Here is a 24332-nt window from a genome sequence, read left to right as displayed (position 1 = left end):
GACTCGCTTCGAAGGACTTTTCATCTCATGTTCTCAATATTTATTGCTTATTTATTATTATTATTCTTATTTTCTTTCTTTTTGTATTTGCACACTTTGTTGTCTCTTGCACATTGGTTTTCCACCTTGTTATGGTCTCTCATTGTTTCTATTACAGTTATTGGATTTATTGGGTATGCCGGAAAGAAGATTAATCTCAGGGTTGTATGTGGTGACGTATATGCACTTTGATAATAAATTTACTTTGAACTTTGCAATGGCAGTGAAAGGGGCTGCAGGTGTTCATACATTAAGCAAAGAAAAAAATGATATTCAGAATAGAAATGGATAGATTTTTAAGATTTACTTATTGAGATGAGATACAGCATGGAACAGGCCTTTCTGGCCCTTTGAGCCAATCTGCCCAGCAACCCCCGATTTAATCCTAGCCCAATCGCAGGACAATTTACAATGACCTGTTAACCGAGGTGGTATATCTTTGGACTATGGGAGGAAACTGGAGCACTCAGAGGAAACCTATGCGGTCACAGGAAGAATGTACAAACTCCTTACAGGCTGCGGTAGGAACTGAACCCGCATCACCTGTGCTGTAAAGCGTTCTGCTAAGCATTATGCTACTGTGCCATCCCAAACCCTTAGATTTCTTTAATTAACCTGGAGTTCCTCCCATTGAAAACTATTGAAGCCCCAGAGAATGCAATAACAAAAGCATAAATAATTGATGCACGACGTAAATTAAAACAACTTATTTATTGCAAGTGGGAAATAAGAATGAGCTGTACCTTGGATACAAACTTCATTTGATCCCAAGGGCCTTTCTAGATTCCAGCTAGTCTGGTAAATTTATGTTGTTGAAGTAAATGGAACAATAAATGGTTAGCCAAACAATCAATGTTTACAGGAATGTCAGGGTTATCTATTTTCAAGTTCTCGGGACGAGGTTTAAATATTAAAATCCAATTACCAACTGTGTTGCTATACATTTGAGGCCCTTGGCTTATATTTACAAAGTGATTGGTATGCAGTGCATGGTAACGTTTTTTGGCCTCTGTCAATATTGCAAGCAGAAGAGAGAGTTGTCCTTCCAGGCAATTATACTTGTAGTATCCAGGACAATTTCAAGGAATGATGCCTCAAAAAAGGCGGTGTCCATCATTAAGGAGCCCCATCACCCAGGACATGCGCTCTTCTCATTCCCACCATCAGCAAGGAGGTAGAGAAGCTCGAAGGGACTCAGTCAATGTTTCAGGAACAGCTTCTTCCCCTATACAGTACCATCGATTTCTGAATGGACATTGAATCCATGAACAGTACCTCACTTTTTAAAATTTTTATCCTATTTTACACTACTTACTTAATTTTAACTATTATATATATGTGTGTGTGTGTGAGAACAGCGCAGCTAAATGAAAAAGCTTTTAAAAAGTTATCTTCCTGCTTGTGAAACTGAGAAAGACTTGCATTTATAGAAATACTTTCATGACCTCAGATCATCCCCAAAGAGCTTTACAGCCATTGAAGTACTTGTTGATGTGTAGATATTGTTGCAGGCAATATCAGCTTCAATGATCACTGATAAACTATGATGTGGTAATCATGGGATCAGTTTTCATGGTGTAGGATGAGAGTTAAAGGTTGGCCAAGATCCTGGGGAGAAATCCTCAGCTCTTCTTTGAAATACTGATGAAGAATATTTGATGCCCACCTCAGGGGGCAACTCGAACTTAGGTTTATCCTCAGGAGGGAGAAGAAGATGGCGGTGCGACGCAGCGCGTGCAGCGTTCCGAATGATATCATATGTGTTAACTAGGGGGCCATGCACAATCCTGATTTGATGGAGACAGCCGTGAGAAGCACGGAGGAACACCTGGAGAAACTTCTGAAATGTCCGCTTTGCTGCCGCTGCTCCTGTGCGATCGAGAATCTTCGGAGGGGAGGGCCCCAAATCCTCGGCCTTGCCTATTGCCTGTTGCCGGGGCCGGGGTCGAAGCGCTCGGCAGGGATGGTGCTCAGTGCTCGGTGTCGGAGAGCTAGTCGGAGGCTCGGAGTTTTCGGACGGACTCAGAGACGGACTGTGATGCTTCTAGGATGCTGCATCGGCAAGTTTGCGGCGCTGGAGGTTCACCGTCTGCATGAGATGATGGGACTTTCGAGAGACTTTGAGACTTTTTACCGTGCCATGGTCTGTTCTTTATCAAATTACAATATTGCTTTGCACTGTTATAACTATATGTTATAATTATGTGGTTTTTGTCAGTTTTTCAGTCGGTTTGTCAAGTGTTTCTGTGATATCATTCTGGAGAAACATTGTATCATTTCTTAATGCATGCATTATTAAATGACAATAAAAGCGGACTGCGTGTCCTCATAATCTAATCTAATCTAATCTAATCCTCTCACTTGAAACACAGCACCTTCTACTGCGTGACATTCTTTTGTTTTTTTTGAGATTATCTTTATACATATACATCAAAACATACAGTGATTTGCATCATTTGCGTCAAATCAAATCAGTTAGGATGGGGCTGGGCGAGCCGGAAATGTTGCTATGCTTCCGATGCCAACATAAGACATAGGAGCAGAATTAGGCCATTCCGCCCATTGAGTCTGCCTCACGCATAGCATGGCCACAACTCACAAACCCTAACTGTAATTCTTTAGATTGTGGGAGGAAACCCACGCAGTCATGGGGAGAACATTACTAACAGTGGCAGGAGCTGAAACTCAATCTTTCCGCTGGCACTGTAAAGCATTGCACTAACGGCTACGTTACTAGACCACTCCACATTGAATGCTGCAGCAACCAGAGCTGCCGCTATTTTAGCTCCAGTGACCTGGATCAGTCCTGACCTCCAGTGCTGGGAACGCGGAGCTTTGCGTTTTCTCCTCGTGACTACGTGGGATTCCTCCAGCTGCTCCAGTTTCTCCCCACATGCAAAAGATGTGCAAGTTGGTCAGTTGACTGGCCACTGTAAGCTGCCCCTAATGTTTAGGTCATGGAATCTGGGAAGAGTTGATAGGAAATGCAGAGGGAAAGAAGGAGGATTAGTATAAATAGGTGGTTGATTGTTGGCATAGCCTCAGTGGGCTGGAGGGCCTGTTTCTAGGCCATACCTCTCCATGTAGTAGTAGACAGCTGTCAATCCCAGGGGATCATGGGTTTGCACCTCTGGTGGACTGTGTCCTCTCCAGGGTGCAAACCTGGGTGGGAAGATTTGAAGAACCGGCTGTTCCCCATGCAGTGGGATCCCCCCCTCCACGTCACTGATGTACTCCAAGGGAAGGGTAAGTACCAATACAGCTTGGCACCAGTGTCGTCGCAGGGGATTCCATAGTGAAGTTGTAAACGACATCAAACTGCCTTAGGGGCCCCGGCTCCGGATTTCTTCCTCGGGCCTTTCCCATGGGTGGGTATGGCCGCAAGGCAGTGGAGGTTGAAAGTCAGAGTTTTCCTTCTCTTAGATAGGCTGGCGTCCAAGGCTGACGAGCCCCACCTGCCCAAAGCAACTGGTTTTGAGGTGCCAGTGGTCCGCCTTTGCCCCTTCTCTTGTCAGTAGAAACGGTTTCGCCGGGCCTAGTAGCTAAGCCACACGTGACAGCCAAGAGTTGGACTTGGTTGTCAGAGGCTGTTAGAGACACACGCCATTTGGAGCACTTTATAAGTCGTGGCAGCTTATTCCCACTACCACCTTTGGCTATGACAATCTTAGGCAGTGGTCCTCAACCACCGGGCCGCAAAGCATGTGCTACTGGGCCACGAAGAAACGATATGATTTGACGATATGAAACAATATGAGTCAGCTGCACCTTTCCTCATTCCCTGTCATGCCAACTGTTGGAACTTGAATGCACACAAGGTCATTACCCACGCGTCATCCATGTCTGCGCGGGAAGAAGATCAACTCCTTGAGCTTGCAAGTGACGGTGGGCTGAAAAGTATGTTTGACATAACATCTCTGCCGGAATTCTGGATTAAAGTCAAGGCTGAATATCCTGAGATAGCCATGAAAGCACTGAAAACGTTGCTTCCATTTCCAACATCTCTGCGAAGCGGGCTTTTCTGCAATGAATGCAACGAAAACTAAATTGCAGAATAGACTGGACATAAGGAACCCCCTTCGAGTATCGCTGTCTCCCATCACCCCTCGATGGGACCGTCTTGTTGCAGGAAAACAAGCCCAGGGCTCCCACTGATTCAGCAATATTGGTGTGTTGCAATGATTTTATATGTTCATACGGGAAAATACGCGCTGTGTGCTTAATATTAAATTTGTTAGATAAACCCTTTTAGAAACGACATTGAGTGTATTAGCCACTTATAAGTTACTTAGTTGATTTATCACCTATATTCCAGTCGTGATTAACAGCCCCCCCCCCCACCACCACTGGTCTGCCGGTCCGCAAGAATTTTGTCAATATTAAACCGGTCCAAGGTGCAAAACAGGTTGGGGACCCCGGATCTTAGGAACCTTAGTCTCTCCATGACTATAAGACCATGCCACAATTTATGAACTTCTTGCCAGAATGCCTTTGACTCTTTGAGTCACAGTCGGTGTGTGAGAAAGGTAAAATTCTCTGTTGGCACTGTTCTAAGTGATGCAGCTCCTAGGGTTCCAGCCCAGAGAATCAAGTTCACACCTGACATCCAGTACTGTCTATGTGGGGTTTGCACGTACGCCCAGTGACCCTATGGATTTCCTCCAAGTACTGTAGTTTTCCCTCCACATCCTAAAGATGCAAGTGTTGGTAGATTACCTGGCCACTGCACCGTTCCTAGAATGTAGGTGGGTGTTAAATCTGCAGGGGGCCGATGGGAATTAAAGATTGCTTAATGTCATTTCAACCAGTATACAAGTGTAAAGGAGAAAGAAATCATTGTTACTCCGGATCCAATGCAACACAAATAAAAACGTACAATAAGATAAAGAAGACAATAACAATTAAAAAACACAAAAAATATAAATATGTAAGATAGTTTATATACATAGGTTGATTGTATGTCCATAAAATGATGCTAGGCACAGGAGTGTCTGTACATAAGTGACTCCGACAGGAAATGATAAAGTAGTGGTGGTTGGGTCAGTGGGTGGAGGTGTTGATCATCCCTCCTGCTTGGGGAAAGTAACTGTTTTTGAGTCTGGTGGTCCTGGAGTGGATGCTACGTAGCCTCTTCTCTGATGGGAGTGGGGCAAACAGTCCATGAGGTGGGTAGGTCGGATCCTTCATGATGTTACTGGCCCTTTTCCGTCACTTTTCTGTATATATTTCCTTGCTAGCAGAAAGGCTGGTGTGATGATGCATTGGACAGTTATGATTGCCCGTTGTAGAGCCTTCCTGCCCGCCCCAGTGCCATTTTCATATCATGCAGTGATGCACCTTGTTAGGATGCTCCCTGCTCCACGTCTGTAGAATGACAAGAGTAGATGTGCGTAGTCCAGCTCTTTCCAGACTCCACAGAAAGTAGAGGCGGTGGTGAGCTTCCTAATTGTGTAGAATGTGTCCATGAGAGGTTGTGCGAGAGGAGGGGAGATTCAGTACAGGTACGATTTGGGGGTATGGGGTGCTCTTTGAGCCAGCGTAAAACTGATCAGTACAAATGTCACGAGAAATATCTGAATGAATATTTCCAGGGTGACAGGGAAGCAGTTAGCGCAAAAACTTTACAGTACCAGTGACCTAGGTTCATTTCCCTCCACTCTTTGCAAGGAGTTTGTACGTTTACCCAGTGACCACGTGCGTTTTCTCCGGGTGCTCTGGTTTCCTCCCACAGTCCAAAGACATAAGCTGATTAGTCACATGGGTGTATTTGGGCTATGCTGACTCAGTGGGCCGGAATGTCCTGTTACTGTGCTGTATCTCTAAATAAAAAATAAATAATATTTGGAAATGTATCTTTTTGATAGATGGAATATAATGGATTGTAAATCAAAGAATGGCTGTATTCTAGGACAGAAGGAAGAGACACTTTAAATATAACTGAGAAGTGTCTGCTTATAAAAAGGACTATTTGCTATTTACCTTTAACTTCAAAGCCTAATTAACTAAGCAGCAAACAAAGGGAATTTAATGTACAGAAGAAGGTCTGTATCCCACTTAACAAATTCCCACAGTGACCTGAATCTGTTCAGCCTGCTGTTGTGTATTGGAACTGAAACTCCTCAAACAGATTACATTAGGGTCCTCGCACACATTTTAAAATTCATGACTGCACTATTTCTGGATGCATTCGTTTCATCCAGCTTTAATTGGGCTCTGAGATAAGAGTGTAGAGTGAGCTGAGGAAGTGTTCCTTATGAAAGGGAGGTGGGAACTGGTAAATCTGAACAGCTATTGTCTAGTTTTCCTTTCCTGATCCACCCTCCATTTCCCTCCTTTGTCTGCACTTGCAGGGGCAACTCAGGTCCTCCAAAACCCCAAACACAAATGCAGATGATCAGCATTAGCAGAATAGTCTGATTACGATTAATGTTATGTGTCACATGTACATCAAAATATTGAAATGCATCGTTTGGCGTCAACGGCCAACACAGTCTAAGGATTGTGCTGGGGCAGCCCATACCACCGTATCATGACCACATCTCACTAACCCAACCCTAAGTATTAAGCGTGTGGGAGGAAACCCATGCAGTCACCGGGAGAATGTACAAACTCTGTACAGACAGCAGTGGTAATTGATCAGCGGTCAGTGATTGCTAGCAACGTAAAGTATTGCACAAACCACTACGCTACTGCGCTGCCCTTTTGTCAATTGTCAAAGGAAACAAGACTGTGTTTCAAGACGTTCCCTTTCCAAAGGCCTTGTCTTACTAAGAGTTGCCTGATGCATCCACATACTATGGAGATATGCCAACAAGAGCTCCTTAAGCCTGCTCGCCACTGAAGAAAATCATGACTGATCTGCGACTTGCATTCAAGTAATGTTTTGTGGTTGGGATGAAGAACAACAACATGTTCTGGGCAGGGACAACAGAATCAAGACTGGGAATAAGATATCGGGGAGGGGCAATGAGTGGCAGTAAAGAGGAGATTGTAGAATTTAGGGAGGGCAGAATGGGGAGAGTTGGCAGGATCAGACATTTTACCAAGGAATGGGAGGCCAAGAATTCAGCAAGTGTATTCTACTTTTCTCTGGATCTCTCCGTTCACATCTCTTGCTGTCCCTGTGAAGTAGAAAGCAAAAAAGCACAATAAAATTGAGGTAGTGTGTGAATGTGCACTCAGGGGAACCAGATTTCGGCTGAGCCCATATCTATACTTGGCACAGCTTTAGTCAATTTATTTGTGGAAGGATGCAGTACAGATTGGGTTCGTTATTGGGGTGTAAAGAATAGTATAGATTGGCTCTGGAACTAGGGAGAATGAGAGATGGTTTTATTGAAAAGCACAAAATTCTGAGAGGACATGAGGAATATAGGACATAGAAGAGTACAGCACAGTAGGGCAAATGTAATGAGAGATGCAGGCATGGTGGTGAACCCAAGTGCGATTGCAGAGTCAGGTCTGGAATAAACCCAGAATCAGACTCGAAATAAACCAGACCACACAAATGTAATCCAAATGCAAAACCACAAACTATTATTAGAAACGGAACTGTTAGGTTTGAGCACAAAGCCTTTGAATGCAGACTCTCTGTGAAGGGATGTGGCAGGCAATAATCGGTGGTCTGAGTCCGAGCGGCAGCTGACCATTCTCCGGGGAATTGGATGCCTGCCACCGTTCGTTCGGGACCTTGACAGGCAAAGATTCCTCCGGAGCGCCGGAGACTGAGGAACTCCTGATAGAAGTTTATAACATTATGAAACCCCCTGGGTTGTAATGTCTAATACTGGGCGGCATGTATTTAAGGTGAGGGGAGCTAAGTTTAAGGGAGGTGTGTGGACAAACTTACTTTACAGAAGGAGTGGTGGCTGTCTGGAATATGCAGCTGAGGGTGGTGGTGGTAGCAAATATGATACAGGAATCTGAGAGGCTCTTAGATAGGCAGATGAATGTGCAGAGAATAGAGGGATATTGACATTGTGTAGGCTGAAGGGATTCATTTAATAAAGTGTTCAATTACTAGTTTAATTAGTTTGGTACAGCATTGTGTGCCAAAGGCCCTGTTCCTGTGCTGTACCGTTCGATGTTCTAAAACTGCAGACTGGCGTAATACCAAGGGAGAAGTATGCTGTCACCAGTGGTGTCTTTTAATCAAGTTATTAAAAACAAAGACCCATTCATTCTCTGGGTTGATTTATCCCCTATCAGTATTTCTCGCTGTGCTAGAGAGACTGATGATCTATATCATTTCGTCTTGTGAGAGCTTGCTGTTTGCAAGTTGACTGCAGTTCTTCCTAGATGCCGTTACTGGCTACACTTCCAAAGTATGTCATGGGGTGTAAAGCACTTCGGTGTTCCAGGGGATCCTGAAAGGAGTGATAGTAATGTAAATGTACAAGAGATGTCGGGAATCTTGAGTAAGCGCTGTAGGACCTCAGCAGGTCAGGCAGCATCTTGGGCAACACACACAAAGTGCTGTAGGACCTCAGCAGGTCAGGCAGCATCTATGGAGAGGAATAACAAGTCAATGTTTCACGAAGAGACCCCTATCAACACAATGTTAACGTAGCTTCCCTCTTTGGATTTGTTACACATGAAGAGTCAGTCTGCATCCAATCTGGGGCACAAAGCCTAGAAACTATGAATAAATGAATGACGTCATTAATTGTGTGTCTATCTCCAATTGTCAACTTTAGGAATTGTGTAGGATCTCAGATAACTATAATTCACCATTAAGATACTTTGTTTAATCGCCAAAATGTAAATGTATAGACAATAGAAGAATAGCTTACAATTAGTCATATTTGCTTTTCTTCAGAGACTGATTTTTTAACTTGCCTTGTAGTGCTTCTTTCTCTATCTCACTGACCAAGTCACACGTAGAGTGGATTGCTCCTAGCCAATCAGTACATATACAGAAATAAATATATCACTTCATCTTTGGCTGGGCCTCCCCCCACAGAGCAAGAACCTCACGTTATCACCTCTGACATAGCTGCTAATTATGTTATTATCTCAAGATGATGCTACAACATGCTTTCATCCACACCAAAACATCTTGAAAGCAATCAGCGTCAGCAACAATCTATAGGGATAAATACTATGAAATGTCATAGAAATTATAAAGCAATTAATCACATCCATGCTTCATTCTCCCTGTAAGATGGACTTCTCTACTCATAAATTCACATTACTCGGAAGGTGTTGCCCAGAACAAAGCCACTCGAACCAACAGTTAAATGCTTCCAGTGCGCACAAAATGCTGGAGCAACTCAACAGGCCAGGTAGCATCTATGGAAAAGGAGTAAACAGTTGACGTTTCGGGCCAAGACTCTTCATCAGGATTGCTTTTTTTCTGATGAAGGGTCTCGGCCAGAAACATTGGTTGTTTATTCTTTTCCATAGGCGCTGCCTGGCCAGCTGAGTTCCTCCAGCATTTTGTGTGTGTTGCTTTGATTTCCAGCATCTGCAGATTTTCTCTTGTTAGTTATACGATCGACATGGAGGTCCTACCCTACTTACAATGCAATGAGTATTATCTTCTTCAGATCATGAGACAATGCGCTATAGAACCAGAATTAGGCCATCTGGCCCTTTTCTCAAGATTTACCTTGTATCTCTTCACAAATGTCTCAACTGCTCCTCAAAGGAGCAAGTTCCTCGCTTTTTAGACACAGAGTCTTCTTTAAACCCCCTTTTGATTTTTTCTGTTGAGGCACAGAATGCAAGAGAAGGGAAGTCCATTCAAAATAATTGATAAGCCACAGAGAAAGCACTTCGTATAGTCCTGGTCATCGTAGTACGGGAGGATGTGCAGCAGTCGAAAGGGTCAAGGGGACATTCATGAATGTTGGGAGGGTGGGAGAGTCATAATCACAAGGAAAGGATGGCTAGACTGGGATAGGGACTGACAGCACACTTAATTGAAACATGTAACAAGGCTGAATCAGGGTAAACTGGATTGAATTATTTCCCAGAGCAGGGAGGACAGTAACTTTGGGGCAGGGATTTAAATAAATAGAACAGTTAAGGAGGAGTTGAAAAAAAGAAATTATTTCACTCATTGAATAGTGGCAGTCAAGATGATGGTTGCAAAAATTCCCACCACATTTAAAAAGTACTGGGTTAATCACAACCTACAAGGATATGGACAAAGAGCCATAGGGTGGGATTAACTTTATTTTATTCAGAGAAACAGCACAGGCCCTTCCGTCCCAGCGAGCCCAGGCCACCCAGTTACACCCATGTGATCAATTGACTTACTCATTCAACATAGCTTGTCACACCAGACGGCCAGCCACTCTAGTGTTGTTTGGTTGATGTTGAGCAGGTCAGTGTCAGCTAAATCAGGTGAGAGTGGGCAGTTGCGCAGAACGTGTTCAATGTTCTGCACCCTTTCGCCACACTCACCGGATTCGCTGGTCTTTAAACCCCACTTACTCATTGAAACCTTTTGAATGTTGAAAGGCCGAGATAGAGTAGATGTGGAAAGGATGTTTTCCATAGTGGGAGAGCGTAGGACAAGAGGGCACAGCCTCAGATAGAGGGGCATCCATTTAAAACAGAGATGCGGAGAAATTTCTTTAACCACAGGTGGTGAATTTGGGGAACTTGTTACCACGGGCAGCTGCGGAGGCCAGGTCGTTGGGTGTATTTAAAGCAGAGCTTGATAGGTTTTTGATTGGACATGGCATCAAAGGTTACAGGGAGTGGGGCTGAGGAGGACAAAAGAGGATCAGCTATGATTGAATGGTGGAGCAGACTCGATGGGCCAAATGGCCTAATTCTGCTCCTGTGTCTTATGGTCTAACCCATATGTCTTTGGAATGTGGAAAGAAACTGGAGCACCTGAAGGAAACCCTTGCAGTCACAGAGAGAATGTACAAAATCCTCACAGACCACGGGAGAATTGTATGCAGGTTGCTGGCACTGTAATAGCATTACACTGACCTCTGCCTGGATCAACCGTGCTGCCCAAAATCCATTCTTGCCTAGCATAGATGTGATGGGCTGAGTGTCCTCCATAAATTGTAATATTGCAACAATCCTATAGCTAGGCACTAAATATATCTTGCCCATAGTTTTGCTTTCTCTAAGAATATTATTGTTGACTCCATCAGACCATTCATAACCTATCAGATCATGTCCATATGATTCCATACAGCAGATTGCCAGAGACTAGAGTACATGGAAGTAGGAGTAATTGCAGTGGTAGCTTCCTTAAAGTTAAGAGACAGGTGGATCGGCTGGTGAAAAGAGTGTATTTGGCACTGAGTACAAGAGTTGGGATGTTATATCACAGCTGTACAGAACTTTGATGAGACCATACTTGGAGTATTGTACGCAGTTCTGGTCGTGGAGCTATAGGGAAGGGTACAGGAAAAATTCATGGGTATGTTACTGGAATTGGAGGACTTCAGAGACTGGATAGGTTGGGATTTTTTTTCCTTTGGAGTGTAAGAGGCTGAGAGGTAACTTAACTTAATAAAGGCGTTAGAGAGAGTGAATGGCCAGTCTTTTTATTCCAAAGGAGGGGAATATAAACCTAGAGGGCATGGATTTAAAGTGAGTTGGGAAAAACGTTTAAAAGGGACATGAGAGGCAAGTTTTTCCACACAGGAGTGGTGGGTATGATGAACAAACTGTCAGAGTTTGAGGGGATTTGGTATGTCACCCAAGACACTCTCAAATTTCTACTAATGTACCACGGAAAGCATTCTAACTGGCTGCATCACCGTCTGGTATGGAAAATGGTTGGTGGGGTGGGGTGGGGGGACTGCACAGGATCGAAGGAAGCTGTAGAAAGTGGGGAATTCAGTCAGCTCCATCACGAGCACTTGCCTTCACAGTATACAAGACATCTTCAAAGGGCAAAAAGGCGGCATCTGTCATTAAGGACCCCCCATCACCCAGGACATGCCCTCTTCTCATTGCTACCATCAGGAATGAGGTACAAGAGCCTGAAGGCATTCACTCAGTGATTCAGGAGCAGCTTCTTCCCCTCTGCCATCCGATTTCCAGATGGACGTTGAACCCATGAGCACTATTGCACTACCTATTTAACTATTTCATATATATACACACACACACTAAATATAATTCACAGTTTTTTCTCTCTACTATTATCTATTGCATTGTACTGCTGCTACAAAGACAACAAACTCCATGACATATGCTGGTGATATTAAATCTGATTCTGATTCAAAGTAGGTGATAGAGGCAGGAACAATTGCAATGTTTAAAAGGACGTTAGACAGGGATTTAGATAGGCAGGGTTTAGAATTGAGGTTCCAAACCTTTTTAATGCCATGGACTACTACCGCTAGGCAAGGGGTCCATGAACTTCAGGTTGAGACCTTTGGTTCAGAGAAACATGGGCCAAATGTAAACAAATGGGACTGGCTCAGACTAGCCTGGACAAGATGGGCCGAAGGGCCTGTTTCTTGGCTGTGTAACTCTATGGATGGGGAACAGGCACCAGTCTACATTGGGGGATCAGTGATGAAGAGAATCAACAACTTTAAATTCATGAGATGCCCCGCCATTATGCAATCATAAGGAAAGCGCACCAGTGTTTTTACTTTCTTAGAAGGTTAAGAGGTTTAGCTTGTCACTGAACACTCTAACCAATTTCTACAGATGTACTATTGAAATTATCCTGATTGGTTGCATCATGGTCTAGTGGTTGGGAAACTGAAATAAGAGCACTTGGCTTTGTATTAGTTCAACATTAAGTGCTATTTCGTAACTGGAAAAACATAATATACAGAATTGTGCAAAAGTCACAAATTCCAATGATTTTAACATACTAGGTCATAGAACAGTACAGCACACCTTTTAACCTACTGTAAGATCAATCTAAGCCTTCTCTCCTGCATAGCCCTCCATCTTTCTTTAATCCGTGTGCTGATCTAAGAGTCTCTTAAATATCCATAACGTATCTGCCTCTACCACCACCCTTGACAGTACGTTCCATACACTTACTGTGACACCACTCTCTGTGTGAGAAAATCTACCTCTGACATCCTCCCCATACTTTCTTCCAGTCACTTTCAAATGATTCCCTCTCATATAAGCGATTTCTGCCCTGGGAAAAGGCACTGGCTGTCCAATCCATCTGTGCCTCTTGTGCACCTCCATTAAGTCGCTCCTTTGCTCCAAAGAGAAAAGTACTAGCTCGCTCAACCTCCTTTCATAAGGTATGCTCTCTAATCCATGCAGCATCCTGGTAAATCTCCTCCGCATCCTTTCTAAAGCTTCCACATCCTTCCCATAATGAGGCAACCTGAACTGAACACAATAGTCCAAGTTCTGATCTTTCAACTCTACAATACTAAAGTAAAATTCCTATGCAGTCTCAAATCTCATACCTTTAATCTTAAATCAATACTTATTCTTTTGAAGCCCTGTACTATTTTTATCTACCCTATGCCATCGCTCACAATCTGAAATACCCACACTATATTACCCTGTAACCTCCTTCATTCCAGTTGGTATTGGTTCTTCTTCAGCACCAAATCTGACACCTATTCTACATAAATGGAAGAAAATCTGCAGGTGCTGGGAATCCAAAACAACACATACAAAATGCTGGAGAAACTCAGCAGGTCAGGCAATATCTATGAAAATGAATAAGCAGTCGACGTTTTGGGCCGAGACCCTTCTTCGGGACTGAGAAGGAAGGTGGAAGATGCCAGAATAAAAAGGAGGGGGGAAGGAGTCGGAGGGCAGCAGAGGGGAGCAGTAAGAGAGGGTTTCACTGAACTCCCATCAAAGAGAAGATTTAAACTTCTTTAGGGTAGGCATCCCTCGAAGAGACTATCTTATTATGTTACATACATCAAAGTTGCTGGTGAACGCAGCAGGCCAAGCAGCATCTATAGGAAGAGGCGCAGTCGACGTTTCAGGCCGAGAACCTTCGTTGGTCCTGACGAAGGGTCTCGGCCTGAAACGCCGACTGCGCCTCTTCCTATAGATGCTGCTTGGCCTGCTGCGTTCACCAGCAACTTTGATGTATGTTGCTTGAATTTCCAGCATCTGCAGAATTCCTGTTGTTTGCATCTTATTATGTTATCTTGTGTTGCATTTTCATGTCCTGAAGAAGGGTTTTGGCCAGAAATGTCGACTGTTTATTCCTTTCTATAGTTACTGTCTGGCCTGCTGAGTTCCTCCAGCCTCTTGTGTGTGATGCTTTGGATTTCCAACATCGGCAGGTTTTCTCGCGTCCGCATGTTATTTTCTCCTTGCTGCTCCATGGTTATTCATTATTACATGGTTGTGGAACAAAAGGGAAAAGAAGAGGATGATTTTTTAAAAATTCACTGAAGCAAGTTTCCATAATCTAGAATAAGATGCCCAAAAGCAAGTGCATCAAAATCTTTAAAAGGGAATTAGAAAATTAAAGAGCCATTTATAAGGCAATGTTTTAGATAAGGAGAATATTGAGACTAATTGGATTGCACTTTTAAGGATCTGGCGATCAATCTGCATGTGGCATGTGGCAAGTTCTGCCACTAGTAATGAGATTGATAACAGGATAATTATGTTGCCTTTGAGATAACTGAGAGGAGAGGAGAAGATGGCGGCGCCATCTCCAGTGGTGATGTCTGTTATTTGTCAAGTAGGGTGCCGTGCACAATCCTGATTTGATGGAGACGTACGTGAGAGCACGGAGGAACATCTGGTGAAACTTCTGAAATGCCCGCTTCGCTGCTGCTGCTACTGTGTGGTCCAGAATCTCCGGAGGGGAAGGCCCTGAGTCCTCGGCTTTGCTCGTTGCTTGGTGGCCGGGGCGGGGTCGAAGCGCTCGGCAGAGGATGGTGCTCGGTGCTCAGTGTTGAAGGGCTGGTCGGAGGCTCGAAGTTTTTGGACGGACTCAGAGTCCGCTGCGGTCGGGTGCTTCCAATGGTGCTGCATCAGCAAGTTTGCGGCACTTGGAGGTTCATGGCAGGGAGACTTTCTCCCTTCTACCATCTGCGTGAGATGATGAGGCTATTGGGACTTTGAGACTTTTTTTACCGTGCCCATGGTCTGCTCTTTATCAAATTACGGTATTGCTTTGCACTGTTGTAACTATATGTTATAATTATGTGGTTTTGTCAGTTTTAGTCTTGGTTTGTCCTGTGTTTCTTGTGATATCATTCTGGAGGATCATTGTATCATTTTTTAATGCATGCATTTCTAAATGACAATAAATGAGGACTGAGTGTCCTCATAATCTAATCTAATCTAAGATGTTGACCAGGACCCCTAACCGGAACCCTAACCCTAACATTCTGTGGTGTTTGTAATTGTCTCTGGGTGTGCAGATTGTCACCAGATTAAAGTCTGCACCTCTGAAGGTGTAGCATCTCCTCTCTGCCATCAATATCTCGTGTGCTCAGGCCTCTTGAGCCCATGACAAGTTACTTACTCACTGCCCATTATGCCACTGGCGTTTAGGGCAGCAATGAAGCTCCTCCTTCTCTGCCTGTCCCTAGCCGTCTTCTCTATTGAGCACCCGGTGTAGTTCAGCGTTCACATTTCTGCCTTTGTGGTATGGCACCAAGCTGCCTTGGCTTCCTGCCTTTCCTTCGCTCTTCAGAGGTCCAGTGAAGAGCTGTCTTGATGATGGAGTTGGCCTCTCCTCCAATTTTGGTCATAACCAATAACTGGTACTAAAATTTCATGCAGATCAATATAACAGGGGAAAACCCAACAAATGAGGAAGTGAAAGATCTGAGAGGCTTCCATATTGCGTGCTACACTTGGTACTTTGACTAAGAATTCAAGGTTCCAGTTTATGAATCACATGCACAAAATGCTAGAGGAACTCAGCAGGTCAGGGAGCATCCATGGAAGAAATTGAACCCAACTGAGACTTCACCAGGACTGGAAAGGATGCGGACAGAAGTCAGAATAAGAAGGTGAAGGGAGGGGAAGGAGTACAAACTGGCGGGTGATAGGTGAGGGAAGAAGGTAGGTGGGAGGGAAAGGGTGGATGAAGTGAGAAGCTGGGAGGTGACAAGTGGAAGAGGTAAGACCCCTTCTTTTCCGGTCCTGATGAAGGTTCTTGACCTGTGACGTCAACTGTTTATAGATGCTATCTGACCTGTTGAGTTCCTCCAGTATTTTGTGTGTAATTGTTCAAGGCTTACAGCATCTTCAGAATCTCTTGGGTTGAGAGTTTGTGAATGTTCTGCTTTCTGTAGACACTAGATGGCAGTGAGAGAGAGAGAGAGAGAGAGAGAGAGCTCGTAATTTATTTAGCCGTCTCCTTCTACAGGACTAGTATAGGGTATGAGTCATGATAGATACCCCAACATTGAGCCACAATAATCCCTATAAATAACATCCAGCAAATTCCCCCAACTTCTCTCCCTGCAGTAATTGGATTTACAAAAACCACTAGTATGTGTCACAATGGTCTACATGCTTGTACAATGGTGTAATGTGTGGAGGCAGATGGGGCTGTACTTTGCAAAGATGAACATTATTCTTTCTTCTCTTCAATCCCTATCAGCTTCCTCCATATCCTTCCTGTTCAATCTCGATGTGCCACTTTTAAACCAAAATAATCAATCTTTGGTGGGGAGTTGGGGATTTGGAGAATAGTGGAAAGGAAGGAACTGCAGCCTTTGAACATTGAAAGATTCGAATCCTCAGTTTCCCCACCTCTACCCCTCATTCAATCCTGTGCGGAAGACTATAAGAGCAGAATTAGACATTTCAGCCCACTGAGTCTGCACTGCCATTACATCATGGCTGATTTATTATCCCATCAACCTCATTCTCCTGCCTTCTCCCCATAAACTGTGATACCCTTACCATGCAAGAACAATGGCTTGGACTAGTCAGCCATCTATGGCAATGAATTCCATAGATTCACCATCCTCTGGCTAAAGAAATTCCCTTATATCTCTGTTCTAAAGTGACATCCTTCTATTCTGAGGCTGTGCCCTCTTGTCCTGGACTCTCCCATGATATGAAACATCCTCTACATGTCCATTCTATCTAGGCCTTTCAATATTCAATGTTTGAGATTCCACCCCTCCCCATTCTTCTAAACTCCAGCGAGTAAAGGCTCGGAGCCATCAAACGCTCCTCATACGTTAACCCTTTCATTCCCAGGATCATTCTTGTGATCTTCCTCTGGATCCTCTCCAATGCCAGCACAAACTTTCTTAGATAAGGGGCCCACAACTGCTCACAATACCCCATGAAGATGCTGTCTCTTTACCAGAGTACAGTTCAGTAATACAATTATACCATTTACAGACTATATAGATTTACAGTCAACTTGTTCGAGCATTGAAGGAGCTGGAGGGGTGATCTTATATAGACTTATGAAATTTGGATGGCCCCAGATAGGGTAGAAAGTCATTCCTTTTCTCAGGTGAGGAAAGTCTAAGATGGGCAGGCATAGTTTTAAAGGTGTTTTGAGACATAAAGCACGATAGCACAAAAAATAGGCCCTTCGGCCCATCTAGTCTGTACTGTACCCTTATTCTGCCTGGTCCCATCAACATGCACCTGGACCATAGCCTTCCAACCCCGCCCATCCAAGGGGCAAGGTTTTCCACAAAGACGATAATGGGTTCAAGGAATGATCTGCCAGAGGAAATGGTAGAAGCAGGTGCAATTATGACATTTAAAAAAAAACATTTGGACACGTGCATGGACAGGAAAGGGATATGAGGCAAACACAGCCAAATGGGAATAATAGATATCTTGGTCAGTATGGGTGAGTCGGGCTGTAGGGTCTGTTTCCACGCCATATAACTCTATCACCATTGCCAACCAGCCTCCCTCTGCTAAATACAGCTACTATCAAGGATCAGAATCAGAATCAAATTTAATATCACTGGCATATAGAACATGGAGCATAGAAATCTACAGCACATTACAGGCCCTTCGGCCCACAATGTTGTGCCGACCATGTAACCTACTCTAGAAACTGCCTAGAATTACCCTACCACATAGTCCTCTATTTTTCTAAGCTCCATGTACCTATCTAAGAGTCTCTTTAAAGACCCCATTGTATCTGCCTCCACCACCATCGCCAGCAATGCACCCACCACTCTCTGTGTGAAAAACTTACCCCTGACAGCTCCTCTGTACCTACTTCCAAGCACTTAAAAGTATGCCCCCTTGAAATGTCGCGAAATCTGTTGTTTTGTGGCAGCAGTCCATTGCAAAACATGATGATAAAAACTATAAATTACAATATGTATAAACAAACTCAATTACATTAAATAAGTGCAAAAAGAGTGCAACAAATCCCGAGGAAATATTCATAGTTCATTTTCCTTTCAGAAATCTGATGGCAGAGGGGAAGAAGCCACTGCTGAAACTTTGGGAGTGGGCCTTCAGGCTCCTGTACCTCCTCCTTGATGGCATAAGTCACGGGAAGAGGGCATGTCAGGAATTGATCACGGAGAAATTCACAGGATGAGCTAGGGCGGGTGAAGGTTGAAGGACACTACAGTCACTCATCAATATGTAATTGTAAAGAAATCAGACCCGTTTCCCAAATCTGATGTCAAATCAGGTAGGATGGAGTTGTGCTGCTTTGTCAGTCAAATAAACGACCAATTTCCTTATCTCGAGTGTTGAACAGTTGTGACCCACTGGGAACTGGCACATTTATTGGACGGAAATAAAGTGCAGTCAAACACATTTCCTGAGCTGAAGGCTTCCTTGATGATCTAATAGCAGCTGCCTCTGCCCCATGGACTCAGGAGCCCGATAATTTTGCTTTTTAGTTTTTTTTTGTCCTAACCGTATTCTATTCTGCTTTTTAAAGCAAATTAGCTATTGTTCTGCATTCACTGTAGATACAACAGGCTACATCAGAGTACGAGTACCAGAGGGACAAGCTTCAGTATCCTGGCTGGCTTTCACTATAGCTTTCACTGTTCTTTTGTTCTTAAATGGGAATTTAAAGAGCATTTGATTTCCTGCCTTTAATTGGGCTTGGCATGACATCATCCTAACTCCAGAGACATGAGCCCTAAGCTGATACTCTGTATAGTACTGAGGGCGTGCCGTGTTGTCAGAGACCCCCATCTTTTCTTGACGGTTTTCTCATAAAGATGCAAAACAAAATCTGTGCCATGATTTTTGCAGAGGAGAAGTGGAGCTCTCCCTGGTACATTGAACAAAATATCACTGGAATAGGTGGCCTGGTGCTTGTTTCATGGGAACTGGGTGAAATTTGGCTGCTGCATTTCCCAGTACTTCCAGGAATATAGCACTCCCAAAATTCACCTGCAATATGCCAGTCTAGAATGAGAGCTTATTATTTGATATTTCTAAATCTATGTATGTTCAATACGTTCAATAGGTACAGAGAAATGTATACGATATATATCCTGAAATTCTTTTTCTTCGCAAACATCCATGAAAACAGAGGAGTGCCCCAAAGAATAAATGACAGTTAAAGGTTAGAACCCCAAAGCCCCCCCCCAGCTCCCCCCTCGCACGCATATGCAGCAGCAAGGCAACAATTCCCCCCTCCCCACCAGCAAAAAAAGCATCAGCACCCTCCACCGAGCACTCATGTGTGCAGCAAAGCATCAATAAAGACACAGACTTGCAGTACCCCAAAGACTACTCGTTCACCCAGTAATTCGACATACCCCAGGCTCTCTCTCTTCCTAGAATACGGGAAAAAGAGGTGTCCCCATGGCACAGCAAGAGGGGAGACATAACAAACTCACTGATTTATGGTGTTAACAGTCTGCTGCATTGCTTTTTCTGAGCTCTGCACTCAAGTCTCCGGACACACAGCCAGCAGCCAAACCGCCGTTCCTGATGTTCCATGTTCTCTCGCAACGCCTCAGTCAGGAGCACCAGCCTTGAATCAGCCCGTCTCCAGAGCCACGAAGATCTGGCAGCCTGAAGGCGCGCTAGTCTTCCAAACCGCGTCCTTGGCATAGCGAAAAGCGCCCGGTCGGGAGGCCCTGAGAGCGGGTCCTATTCCCGCAAAGAACCGAAGTCAGAGTGTAACTCCAGGTCAGGGTCTTCAAAAGAACCTTGAAAAGGAAGGAATGGGATATCAAAAATAGAAATAGAGCTGTTTCCAAAGATACAAGCAAAGGAGTTGCCTTCTAGCGCCATCTTAACTTTGCTCCGCCATCCAGCAAATAGTATATATGTAAGTATGTATTAATTTATTTATGTATTTACTGCGATACAGCGTAGAAAAAGCCTCTCCGGCCCTTTCAGCTGCACCACCCAGCAACCGCCGATTAACTTGGCCTAATCACAGAACAATTTACAATGATCAATTAACTTAACAACCTGTATGTCTTTGGACTGTGGGAGGAAACCAGAGCACCGGGAGGAAACCCACACAGTCATGGGGAGAACGTACAAACTTCTTACAGGTGCAGAGGGAATTGAACCCGGGTCACTGGTACTGTAAAGCATTGTGCTAACCACTACGCTACCATGCAGCCCTATATACAAAGGAATAAACACAGCAAAACTCTTTACGTTTTAGTATCAGGGTGTCACTAGTGTTTCTACTTCCTCAGGAGGATAAAGAAATTTGGCAAATCCCCTTCCACACAGTAATTTTTATTGACACACCATAGAAAGCGCCCTACTTAGATCCATCATGGTTGGTAAGGCAACCACTTTGCCCGTGACCACAAAAATCTGCGGAAAGTCGTGGACCCAGCTCAGCACATCACAGAGAAAAGACTCCCCTCCATGGGTTAAGGAGGAAATGGATCAGCCATGATGAAATGGTGGCACAGATTAGATGGCCCGAATGGCCTAAACCGTCTCCTATATCTTATGCACCTGTAAAGCAGCCAGATCAATTAGAAGACCCCACCCACCCTGGATATTTTTCCTTCTCCCTCCTACAAGGCTGAAAGCAGATACCACCAGCCTCAAGGACTCTATCTCTCTGTTATGAGACTATTGAACAGTTCTGTATTACAATAGGATGGACTCTTGACCTCACAGCCTACCCCATCATGACCCTGCACCTCCTTGTCTGCCTGCACTACCCTTTCTCTGTGACTGTAACACTTCATTCTGCGTACTGTTACTGTATTCCCCAGTACTACCTCAATGCACTGATGTGATAAAAATATCCATATCAATGGCCTGCAACCAAAATTTTTCACTGTATCTCAGTAATTGGTATGTACTTACCAATAAGTACATACCAATTACCAATTTAATTTCATTTGGTCAAAGCATTCATAGGTGTTAGCGCATTTTGTTTGGTAAGCGTGGTACAGTGGCGTAGTGGCTAGCACAATGCTTTACAGTGCAGGCGACCCAGGTTCAATTCCTGCCACTGCCTGTAAGGAGTTTGTACGTTCTCCCCTGTGACTGCATGGGTTTCCACTGGGTGCTCCAATTTCCTCCCACAGTCCAAACCGGTTGGTCATTGTAAATTGTCCTGTGATTCGGCTAGGATTAGATCGGGGGATTGCTGGAAAGGCCTATTCTGCACTGTATCTCAATAAATAAATTTTAAAAGATGGCTGACTCTATCCCTCATAATTTTATAAACATCCAGAAGTTCACCCCTCAGCCTCCATGAACATTGGAGCAGGCAGAATGGATTAATTAGGGGTTATTAGCTTAATTAGTTTGGCACTACGTGTAGGACAAAGGGCCTGTTCCCATGCTGTACTCTTCTGTGTTGACAAAGTACCATTGATACTCATGTGGCGCCCCGGGTTGATACACTATTCTGCTGCTTGGTTTCCCCACCAGACTCAACCCCTCAGTGTGGGGGGACCTAAATTGTGACCTTTCCCCTTTGCCACCAAGCCTCAATGTGCTCCTCAGCACGTACCCCCGCCACCCAGAATGTGCGCCTGTATCCTCACAGTGGAGGCTGGACGTGCTAAGCAACTCAGGCCGCTGCTCGGATAGATACCTTGGCTGCCACGGAAGAGATGGGCCAAAGGGTCTGTTTCCACGAGGTATAACTCTGTGACTCCACCGAGTCAGAAGTCATGTTTAAAAGTAACCCAGAATCAGAATCAGGTTTATTATCACCGACATACGATGAGAAATTTGTTCCTTTGCGGCAGCAGAACATTGCAATGCATAAAATATACTATAAATTATAATAAGAGACATACACTCAGTGGCAACTTTACCTGTACACCTGCTCATTAATACAAATATCTCATCAACCAATCATGTGGCTGCAACTCTATGTATTAAAGGATGTAGACATGGTCAAGGGGTACAGTTGTTGTTCAGACTAAATATCAGAATGGGGAAGAAATGCGATCTAAGTGACTTTGACCATGGAATGATTGTTGGTGCCAGATGGGGTAGTTTGAGTAAATCAGAAACTGCTGATCTGGAAGTTTCATGCACAGCAGTCCCTAGGGTTTACAGGGAATGGTGCGGCAAACAAAAAGCGTCCAGGAATGGCAGTTCTGTGGGTGAAAACGGCTTGTTAATGAGAGAGGTCAGAGGAGAATGGCCAGACTGGTTCAAGCTGACAGGAAGGCGACGGTAACACAAATGACAACTCGTTACAACAGTGGTGTGGAGAAGGGCATCTCTGAATGCACACACATTGAACATTATTGAAGTGGGTGGGCTAGGCTACAGCAACAGAAGACCACACCGGGTTCCACTCTTGTCCTGATAAAGTGGCCACCGAGTGTTATGATAAGTTAGATAAGTAGTGCAAATAGAGAGCAAAACTACTAAGGTAGTGTTCATGGGTTCATGGACTGTTCAGAAACTTGACGGTGGAGGGGAAGCCGTTTCTAAAACATGGAGTATGGGTCTTTAGACTCTGGTCCCTTCTCCCTGATTGTAATAATGAGAAGAGTGCATGTTCATCACCTTCTGAAGGGCAACGGCCATGGTTTAGAGCATCAATGTTGAGAGAGACGATGTTGGGTTTCAAAAGAATTAGCTGAAGGGGAGGGGTTGGTGAGGGAGGGGGACATTGCAGTGGTGTTGGTGTCAGGGACAGAATGAAGCAGAGATGGGACAAAGCACCGAGTCCAGATTTTATTCGATCAAGTTTTTAAGCGTGGCATGTTTGTCCTACGGTACACTGCTATGGGGCTGTTGGCTTTGTGATGTGGTTACTGAGGAAAGCTTGCCCAAACCAGCTGAAACACACAGAGCGGCTCATAACAACACATCCTGGCAGTCCTTTCCCTAAACTGGCTCGCTTGAGGAATGGAAGGAATGCCGGCGTGCTTTGGAAATGCCTTTCCCTCTTACTGTCACGGCAGGGGATGCCGTGGATAGGTTTCACCCACTGTGAAGATCAAGGATAGGAGGGCTGCTGGTGATTGAAACGGAGGCCACACCAGGATTCATGAATCAGTCAAATGGACGGATGAAGGGGGTAAATGACCAGGGCTCAGGATGAACGTGTAATTAGGTCGCACGAACAGCAAATTGGGCCGAATGCAGTGCTTTCAAGTTGCGATTCCTATGTAATTCAATATAACTTAATGCTTCGAGGCTCCAGGCAGATGGTCTGATGTGAAGTGCTCTCAAATCTCTTGTAATATTTAAAAAGAAGAGAGTAAGCCATCGACTGACCCCCAGGACAACCATATCCCAGGAGTCTGAATAGTGAATGGTATTACAGTCAGAGAATATTTCCATTGAGAATTACAAACGAAAAATAAAAGAGAGACATTCAGAAAAGACAGCAGAATGTAACAGAGACATAAAGGAAAAGAGATGAAAGGACTACCAAAAGTGATTCGCGTTTTTTTTTTGCCTGCTAGGGCAGAATCAGCAGGAGATGGAGTTGGGAATGTTGATTTCAGCACAGCCAAAGATACAAGGAGGAAGATGAATCTTGCAGACAGTGTACTTGAAGTCAAGAGGGGCCTACAGAAAGGAGGCTGGAGGAGCACTAACCTTTGACCCTGAAGGACAATTGATGTCAGATGCCGGATAACCTCCGGCCCTGCGGGATTACATCATCGGGGACTGTGTAGCTAAGGAAGCAGGAGAGAGACAGTTTGTAATGTTGACATCACTGTTTGCTTTAGAAAGATCTATCATCAGTTCCTGAAAGAAAATTACCACGGGGGGGGGCGCGGGATGGGGGGGATCACTGCAGGGCAGCATATAATGAGAGCAATTAAAATAGCTTTATAATAGATGAGCAAGATTTTTTTTATAAGTGGGGAGAAGAAGATTGCAGCTTGTTAAAGGGAAAGAAATATGCTTTTGTATTGAACTCCATGAGAGGGTAACTTATATTTGGTGTACGAGCACTTATATAATGTTTGTAGCACCACAGTGCGAAGGATCAGCAATACATTAAAGGAGGAAACTTGGAT

The 24332-nt window shown here is 44.3% G+C and overlaps 1 long non-coding RNA gene across 4 annotated transcripts in view; it reads right to left on the bottom strand.

Annotated features, from left to right (window-relative positions):
• LOC134355461 (uncharacterized) overlaps positions 1-24332 on the bottom strand; it is an 88677-nt gene that overhangs the window by 55969 nt on the left and 8376 nt on the right. For 2 of the 4 annotated variants that reach the window (XR_010020088.1, XR_010020089.1), the window contains exon 3: positions 19740-20054. This is a non-coding gene — a long non-coding RNA (uncharacterized LOC134355461). Of the gene's footprint in view, positions 1-4832; positions 7161-7181; positions 8544-19739; positions 20055-24332 lie in introns of those variants that run through there. The other 2 variants (XR_010020087.1, XR_010020086.1) reach the window with 2 other exon arrangements.

This window comes from Mobula hypostoma, chromosome 13, assembly GCF_963921235.1.
Source record: "Mobula hypostoma chromosome 13, sMobHyp1.1, whole genome shotgun sequence".
In the NCBI taxonomy this organism is placed as follows: Eukaryota; Metazoa; Chordata; class Chondrichthyes; order Myliobatiformes; family Myliobatidae; genus Mobula; species Mobula hypostoma.
The sequence above is the reverse complement of the archived record's forward strand: the minus strand, read 5'-3'. Positions and strand labels throughout refer to the sequence as shown.